The 10,136-nt window shown below is 31.5% G+C and overlaps 1 long non-coding RNA gene across 1 annotated transcript; it reads right to left on the reverse strand.

Annotated features, from left to right (window-relative positions):
- Positions 1-2,487: 2,487 nt before the first annotated feature.
- Positions 2,488-9,208, reverse strand: LOC136269898 (uncharacterized). The gene is made up of 3 exons (XR_010707497.1): positions 8,842-9,208; positions 8,465-8,492; positions 2,488-2,732 (listed from the first exon to the last, which is right to left on the reverse strand). It is a non-coding gene; the product is annotated as an uncharacterized lncRNA (long non-coding RNA).
- Between the last annotated feature and the right edge of the window lie 928 nt (positions 9,209-10,136).

The following is a 10,136-nucleotide window of genomic DNA, read 5'->3' on the forward strand; positions in this document are numbered from 1 at the left end:
TATTCCGGTCAATTTGGTACATATCCGTTCTACGTCAATTCAAGTGTCAATTATATTCATTTCGTCGAAAACTACTGCAATACTCCAGCGATTGCCCATAAGTTGCTTTGCCTAAATTGCCTTGATATTTAAGTTTACTAATAACACATGATTCACGCATTTACAGTTTAAATTTTCAAAATTGATATGGGAACTGAGCAAACAAGCAGTGATGAATTAATGGCTTTACTATTAGTAGGCGAATTATACTTCCGACTAATATTCCTATGCATATGTGAAAAAAACGAGATTTGAATCAGTATGTATGTAACTCTATAAATGTTTTATTTTCAGGGTAAACGGATAAGAATACCGTTTTAGTAATCTACGTCTAATTAAATCATATTATATTCACAAAAACATGATGATGATGATGATGATGATGATGATGATGATGATGATGATGATACGTATAAATTTATTAAACATGAAATATCTTTAATTCCTTAATACAATAGACAAATAAATAAAGAATAAAAGATATCCTAATTTAAACTATATATCACCGCCTCCTTTTTATGATTATTATTTCAATTACATTGTTAATACATTTCATGACGTTATGACGTTATTGGTTAACTGGATAGCTTAAAACAACGCTATGTTTAGATATGAAAACCTTAAAGGATATTTTAAAAAATCAAACTACTTTGAAACTGGCTATTCCTCCAAATATTTCATTTCAAATTTCATAAACCTTGGAAAAAGGGCCGATTTTGATGTATACCGTACCCAGTTCTTTCATTTGAAAATATACAAAATTTTAAAAAGATCTTGTATGTTGCTATTTTAATCAAAGTACTGAAGTACTGAAAGCCGGGCTCTTTCGGTGTGTCTTTATGCATATTGTGTAGTAAAGACTGAAAATCTCTCTCTCTCTCTCTTTCCATTTCTTCAACGCGCAGCAAAGTAGTTCATGGAAATTCATGCGCATTGTATGTGTCCAAAATGCAAAGTCTTGTTTTTAAAACACGTTATTATTAAGAAAACTAAAAAAGATAGACAATTCTCTCGAAATTATAAAAAAGAAATAAAATGCAAACACTTTTGACAAAACGTGGCTCTTTGTGTAACTATTTGGTAAAGCGGAAGCTTTGACTTTGACGTTGTTTGGTTTTTTGTTTACTTTTGCTATTTATAGTAACATTGGCGATTTGCCTGCCTACAGCCAGGACTCTGCTTTCAGCAGAGCCCGGCTAAAAATTGATGAAGGTCTGAATATGAACAGCTTGGTTTGTTATTTTGTCTGCATTAGGCATTTTCCAGAGCTCTTCAGAAAGGAATTGAGTACTAACTAAATGTGTTTTTGACGGGCATTTTCTTCTGTTACCAATATTTATAATGTTACTCTTTGTATCATGTAAAAGAAAAGTAAAAAAGAATTCAGATAATTGTCAATACTCTGCAATTTTCAATTAGTAAAAATATATCTAGATTGATGAACACTACAAAAGAACATAGCCTGAAGAGTCTTAATTATCTTAAATAACATTGATAGATCTTTTTTGTGTGGGCGTACCAGTGGAACATTGAAGAGCACGCCTTAAATATGTTCGCTCCTTGGGTTTTGGGTAGCCATTTTAGGTCACATCTAGTCTGAAAATTCTGCATTACATATTAATTCTAGTAGTATACTTATATTTTACAATGCCAAATAAATTATATTGAATAAAATTGTTTTTAAAACAAATTACATATTTACAGAGTATAGTAAGGGACTATATTTTGTGGCGGAAGGTTTTCAAGAAGGAAATGAACAATTTTCATAACTCACTAGTTTTAGAGTTCTTTTACTTTAGCTTCCTTATTTTTAGCGCAAACCAAACTTCTAGATAGTTTGTGTATTACGACATATTAATAATGTTCTAAAACACATATTTAAACAATATTTTGCTATTTCTATCGATATATTTTTGCATATTTAGCTTATATTTCATAGAAGTTAAGAAAAAATTAACTCCAATATTTGCCTAAAATTAGCTTATTTCATGTTATATATATCTCAATATTTTGGGATGTGACCCCTACTTTTTTACTTTAAAATGAGACAATAAATGTATGTCTATTGGTATGCAAAGTTTTAGAAAGATGAAATTGCTATAATTTTTGTTAAGTGCGTTATAATTTGATTACTCCAAAATTTTGTTACATGCGTTGTTGTGTTCATTATGTACTGACCTTTGAAGCAAAGAGTAAAGCAAGAATTTCTAAACTTTGACTTACATTTTCCTTTTATAGTCACTACATGTTTTTAACTTAAGACTGTATTAAAATCATAACTAAATAATCGTTTAAACTATAAATACTATAAATATTTGTTTGATTTCTTTAAGTTATCAATTTCTATGTCAAATTTTAACAAAATTTCAGGAAAATTATCATTTCTGTTTGGGGTCCTATATTTAAAAAATGGCATGTGATATGGGTCACAAATAAAATAAATGAACATATTAGGTCTCCATCTTTATATCCAAGTGGTTTTAGGATGTTTGACATTACTATATATATGCACAAACATTGCAATAACTCTCCAATTGACATTGCCCGTAGTGAATGATATAGATATACATAAAGCACAGAGAAATTCACCCTATTGGAGCTCCAAATCCTCTGCCCCGGCCGGGGCTTGAACTCACGACCTCTGGAACCATTTTCCTAGCAGTGAGCGGCCACCGCGCTAACCACTCGGCCATCTAGGTAAGACAAAAACAACTTTGTTTTCGATGACGAACGGAACCTAGCGCGCTGGTCACTCACTACACGGTGATTCCTCCTGTATCTCAAACGACCGTGTAGTAAGCGACCAGCGCGCTGTCAATTCATTGTCTCCATAATCCTCAGAATTCCACTTGTTTTAGTACATTTTTGGAGAAATAGTGCTACCTGCAGGTTTTAATAGTTAACATTTACTCATGCAAACATAAAAATACCCCTTTTTGTGTTTCATGTGTGCATGAAGCTACTGAATATGAACAAAAAAATACACACACTTGTCAGGGTTTACATTGATAAAGTGATTTTAGATCAAAGATTATATTTTTATTGGTTGAGGCCTAATCATGCATAAGTGTGTGTCAAACTATATTTTTACAGACAGAAACCGACTGAAAATTCAGGTTTCTTGATATTTTAGGGTTTTAACGTCAGAGAACGTCTTAATAATTATACACATTATAAGTGTTTGCCTTTGGATTTTTGCCTTGGGTTAAAATGGGCCGTGCACCCCAAGTACCCCCCTCCCCCCGAAAATCCATATATACTTGATATAATTTCTTTGCACCAGAAAGATTCACTAGTGTAAAAGAGGTATCTTAACATCAAAACGTCGTAAGGAGCTAGTGCGTCAAACGGTAAGAGAACATCCATTGTTACTTTATGTAAGCAGTAGAATGTGAATGGATCAATGCGCTTTTAGGTCATGCGCAAGTAGAAGCTAGTAGAAGCAATCACATTAATACACAAACGCCTGTAAGTTTACTAGGTGTTTTATAACAATATTCCAATTTTTATCTCCAATTTTGTGATTAGAAGTGCTCTTGGGGAAATAATTAATTAACTAACATCCGAAATCCAAAATTCATCAACTAAATGGAGCATTGATGATTTGAAAATAAGAATTCTTCAGAACATAATATACTTTAAAAGAACAATTGCGTTTTATTATGTTATTTCTCTGTATCTTAAGACTCGTTTGGGAAGACTTGTGAATCCAGTATAAAATGTGTGGGGGGGGGGGGGGGGGGGAATGAAGGTGTAAAAATGAACGTAGATGTTCCCTCTGATTTATTTGATTCGAACGTCATTCCAGTCCTCTGCTTTATACCTATGTATCGTTGGGAAACATTCTACTTAGTATATAAATATAGTGAATATATCTATGCTTCTTGTAATAATCTTTATTTTCTATACAACCAGCATTTATGGGGTGTTCTAAATTATAATGCACTTATTTCATAGAGGTCTTTGTAACTAGAAAATAAATTAAAAAGGCTCCTCGGAACTCAACTAAATCATCTTTTTTACTTACAATTTGTTATTCAACATTTGTAAAACTGGATTATAATGTTATATTTATATCTGCCAAGCAATATTCCCTCTATTTCTTATAGATTTATCGTAAATTCATCACAGCCAGACTGAAATCTTTAAGCCCCTTTTATCGATTGGTCGAAATCTACAGTGACTGAAACTGACAAGAAACTGACAGGACTGAAATTAACACGCCAGATTTATCAATTGGTCGAAATCAATAGCGACCTTTGAAAAATCACGGAATAATCATGATGATGTCAGACTCAAAGATTCACAGAAGACGATTTGACTGTGTCTTTTACTAAACGTACGTATGTACATTAACAGTAATTTCGTGAATTTACTTACTTTTCATAATCGATTTATGAATTAGTTAAAAGAAAGATGTTAATATAAACAATATTGTTACCGCGTGTTATGTACTTTTTCTGCATTATCCATAATGAATCACCAAAGAAAGCATTTTATTGTTTAAATAAAATCAGATTAAAATTGAAAAATAGTTGCCTTTGATAATTAATTGCTAAAGCATTCTTTTCAATTTAAACAGAACTCGACTCGAGTTGCTAGAACAAAAAGGTCTTCCGTTCCTTATGTTATAATCTGTAAAGATGTGCATCTCTCTTGTAAAAAGAATATTGATATAGTATACACTGTAAAGGAATTTTCCAGTATTTTTTTCTATGTAAAATAAAACAAAAAGACAAAAAAGTTATTTTTGAGTACTTCCTGTGACAAACAGTCGGATCTAACAGAACGTGGAAAACATATTTTCATAAAGTGTTTTGTCTTTCTTTAAAGTTTGGTTGTTCAAGGTTTTGTCAGTTTTGAGATCACTTTGCGAAAAAGTGTACGCATCCTCAGTCCAATGTCTACCATCTACAAAAACTCTGTTTTGGTCACTTAAAGTTTCTGAGATCTTGTGCAGAAAAAGATTTCCAAGATATTTGAGAAATCTCACCTGAAGAAATTTTTTTTGTTTATTCAACGGTGCATAAATTACATATGAAAGATTTTATACTAAAATATTCATTCCATGTAAAGTGACAAAAAGGAAATAGTATTTCCTGTGCCGACCAGAAGAAACGCCAAATCAAATAATACAGTGTTAACCATCACACTTGCATTGGTCTATTATTGCCCAAATTGGATGTACAGTTTTTATCGTTTCCTGGAGAAAATCGTTTTGTTGCGAGACAGGAAACGGACAAACATACATGAATTTGGAAAACTTGTAAAAGAAACATTTAGGTATTTCTACTTCCCTTCATCCCTAAATATTTCAAAAAATCCATTAAGACATCTCTGAGAAATTCTCTTGACGAAAAGAGGGGAAAATAATGGTAACAAGACTCTTGTTGATATAGCAACAAATATGTCGTATGTTCTTATATACATCTCACAATCTTAAAAATATTTCTTTTTTCCTGTAGAAAAGTTCCTGGATATAAAATTTAGTGTGAAAGACATTTCGAGAGCTTGCTTCAATGTAAAACAACAACAAAACAAAGCAATCAATTTTGGAGTATTTCCTGCGACGACCGAAGAATTACACCAATTCAAACAAAGCATATTTATATTATCTTCCTGCATAGGTCTGTCTTATCTAAAATTTGGTTGTTAAAGTCTCAGCCAGATCACGTTGAGACAAGGGTTTTTTTTTTTTGTCTTGGGACCGAAACGGATCGGACTAACAGAATTACTCAATGAAAATAACAGTCAGCAGTTCTTGATCACATTTACTTTATGTATATTGTTCTATAATGATAACTAAAACTGTTTAATTTAAGAAAAACAGTTAAAATGATTAAAAACTCAATTTGTTTGAACGCTTCCGGTGGGAGCTGGAAGTGACGGTTGACAATATGAACCCGTCAATCACATTTTCAACAAAATGTCTATGATCCACAAAACTTTTGTCTTGGTCACTTACAGTTTCTGAAATTCTGCGGGTACAAAAATAATGAAAAAAGAAGGCTTCCTGGGATATTAAAGATATCACACCGGATGCAAAATTGTTATTTGTTTGTTTAACATCGCATAGATGACTTATGTACGATTTTATACTAAAATATCTATTCTGTGTGAAATTACAAACATTAAAACAAATCAATTTTTTAAGTACTTCCTGTGATCAAGTTCGGATGAATCAAACAGAAAAATTCAAACACATTTACATGCATAGGTCTATAATCCCACAAAATTTAGGTTTTTTGAGATCTCGCAAAGACGATTTTGTAGTTGTTTTTTTCGGGAGGGGGGGGGGTGGGGTTTTTTTTTGGGGGGGGGGGTGTTTTATTTTGGGGGTTTTTTTTGTCTTAGGGTCAGAAACGGACGAACGGAAGTGTTCAAGCTAGCATTTTCTATTTATTTGTCAAATGCACATAACTGTTTATCAATCTAAAAAAAGCCACAGAAAAACAGTTAAATTTAATAATAATAATTTAATTGTTTGAACCCTTCTGGTTGGGACCGGAAGTGACAATTGACAGAATAAAACCAGTTAAACTCATCTTTATTCAGACGTCTATCGTCTACAAAAGTTTTGTGTCTTAATCACTTACAGATTCTTAGATCTTGTGTTTATTTAACGCCGTATAGATGACACCTGTAAGGTATTGTACTAAAATATTTATTCTTTGTAAAATGACAGATATAAAAATTATTTATGAAGAACTTCTGGTGATGACCGGAAGTTAGGACGAATGAAGCATAATAATTCAAACACGTCAACATATATCGCTCTATTTTCCATCAATGTTTATATGTTCAAGTCTTAAATACCGTGTCTAAGATCTTGAGGTAACAAACTTTTTAGCTATGGGATAGAAAACGGACGATGGAGAATGAGTTTGGGGGGGGGGGGGGAATGAAAGAAATAGGCCTTGAGTCATTTATAACATCCCTGAAAATTTCAGGAAAATTTATCGAGTCATCTCCGAGATATTCTGCCACTAAAATTGGGGGAAATGAGAAGAAGAAAGAAAGAAACAAAGAGAGAGAAGGAGACAAAAATCACAATCACTTAAAGGTTTTCCAATGTAAACGGAAGACCTTAATGATAAAAAAATTCCAATATTAGATCTTCAGTAAAAATGAACTTTATGTCCCTAATAGATACATAATATACGAGTGGTTAACAATAAACTACCTAGTCGGATGTTGATTGATGAATCTTAACAAATGTATATAATGATTTGTTGTTTTTATCATTAATATCAAACCCTTTTTAAACATTCGTAACGGAAAAGAGAAACGGAACATTAAGTATGGATGACTAATAGCTAAGAATAACATTTTTCCCGTGGTTTTACCGGAAGGGAATAATAAAATAATCAATCTTTTAAAGCCGAAAGCACTTCGATTATCACTTTGCATTTGTCATATTTTCCATGATCCGTCTGCAAATTACTATTGTCACACACACTTTGAAGTAACTGATTATAACAAGCTCAAGGGACGACACTTTTATCCAATTAATCCCAGGGCTAAATCATTGTTTTGTATTAGTTTAATCACTGTCAAGGGAAAATTAGACATGTATTATGCGTTTAAAATGAATTGGAATTCTCAACGTTTTCTGTGTAGATTTGATTCTGCTAAGAAGTAAAATCTGACTTCTTCTTTAATGTTTTTTTAAATTAATTATAGTTACTAGAAAATTAATTCATGTTCCTTTTCTTTTTATTTAATCGTTGGTATATTATTATCCTGTCTTTTTTTAAAGATTCATTTATAATTAGATATATGAAAATAAATAACATTATATCGCTAATCTTCCATGAAACCTTTCATAAATTAGTATATTGCTAATCTTTGAAAACTTAACTTTTTTATAAATGTTGAATGATAGTAGGTAATTCTTTGAGAGGACCAAGCTTTAAAGGGACATAAACACGATTTAAGATTAACATTTTCAAATTTTGTTTTTCTATTTTTGATGTTTAGAATGATACATATAGGAATTTATAACGCTATGTCAATTTTGGAATATCAAATATTGAGTTACAAGCAAGATACAGATTTCAGAATTCTTTGTTATATTTTGTAAACAAAGCTTGAGTTTTGTTACTGTTTACATATAGGTTGTATTGGTATAAAATCAATAGTATTCATTAACACATAGAATTGTTTATATTGGTTTCCACTAGTCATTTTGTCAAAAAAATGGTAATTCTCTACAATACATTTTTTGTAAACAAACATTAGACTCGAGCTTTGTTTACAACGCAGCACAGTTAAGGCTGTCAATAAATTCCGTTCAGACAAAAAGTACGGGAAATGTGCATTATGACATCACAGTGTATAACAAACCTCGAAAGTACCTATTTATTTATTAGCAAAATTAATTTATCCTAATCTTTTACTTGAAAACAAAAATTCTATTACTTACAATTTTGATGTCCGTTATATCGTATACACTGAAAAATAAGCAAGATGTTGTTCTCGCTGTACTACAAAATATGACGTCATATGTTTTAAAATGACGCATAGAGTTAAGTCATTGAATGCTATCATGCAGTTTTTGAGCGAAGAAAATTAAACGTCATAGATTAACGGGAAATTATAAATGAATGTTTTGTTTCGCAATATTATAAGTAGAATGTTACCTATATAGTCTTATTTTCATTTTGTTATAAGTAGGCATCGTATAAAGAGGCAACCTCGGTTTTGTATAAAATATTGTATATCTTAAAGCTGAGTACCTATAGTCTGTCTAAAGTTATTGCTTCCATCAATTTTGATGATTTTTATTAAAACCACACATACCTATGAAAGAAATACAATTGAAATCGATGAAAGGGAATATATCCAAGATATCTTCATTGAACAATTATTCCTTTTCACTCATAAAATTACACAGGAACGAAAACAATTTTCTTACGGAGATTTGTAATGGGAAATGTTTACATCTTTTCTCCATTCGGAATATACTCGGAATACATCGCACAATTTTTTAACGTTATCATCCGGGCTTATTAATGGCTGATGCAAAGCAAAATCTCCGTAGACTTTCAATTTTTGGATGTGTATTGAAACCTGAAGCGGTAGAGGGGGCGTTTCAAAACAGACAATCTGGACATTTTTCATATTAGTGGATGAACGTAGTTTGAGCACAAAGGTATTTACTATTATTGAAATATGAAGCAAAAGTGGTGGAAGCAAAAACTCGGGACAGAGTATATTAAATAAATCATTTAATGGCAAGGGCATACACTTACATGTACCTGATCCTGACAAACTTTTACATGTGAATTTTAAATATATGCTATGTAAAATCTCATTGGCGGATCCGGGGGGGGGGGGGGGGGGACTCGGGGGTCGGAACACCCCCCCCCCTTTCTCTGGAACCTATGAATTTTTTGGTAAACGTTAATGCCCATTTAAAGGCAATTTTTCTTATTTATAATAGAAAAACTGTAATTATCTAAAATAAATGCTTTTAAAAATTGCTTATTTAAAGATCTAGAATTTCGTATAACGTCCCATAATTTTGTTCTTATATGAAAATACCCTATCGATTTTTTTCGAAATAAAGTACATTGTACTCCCCTTTTCTACACTGAGTAAACATGTGGAAAACTAAAGAAAAAATACATAAAATAAAGCAGTAGCACAGATTTATAATACCATCTACAAAGCATTTTCTACTCTATTTCTTTTTTTAAAAATCGATTATAGTTCATACAGTTTTGCACTGACAAGCCATCGAGTAAAACGACGTTCAAGTATGAGTACACGCATTCGTTTTACTTTAAAAAGCCGCTTTCAAATGTATTGTTTAATTAATTAGCTAAAAAAATATAATAGATGAGTTTTAATTCGTTTCATACGAAAAATACAAAGAAAACTACATGACCTGCTTATGCAGGTTATGCTATTTTTCTGGAATGCTAGCTACCTTCATACCCACATGAAACACAAAAGAAAGCCTTTTTTCTTTTTTTTTTCTTTTTTCCAAGTATCGGGAATTCTTTTACAAAAAAACTGTGTAAAGGGTTTATATGTAAACCATTATGAAAATGCACAACTTTTCAATTCTTTTAAAATATGATTGCATCTGT

The sequence above is a fragment of the Magallana gigas genome, chromosome 7 (genome assembly GCF_963853765.1).
Source record: "Magallana gigas chromosome 7, xbMagGiga1.1, whole genome shotgun sequence".
Lineage (NCBI taxonomy): Eukaryota > Metazoa > Mollusca > Bivalvia > Ostreida > Ostreidae > Magallana > Magallana gigas.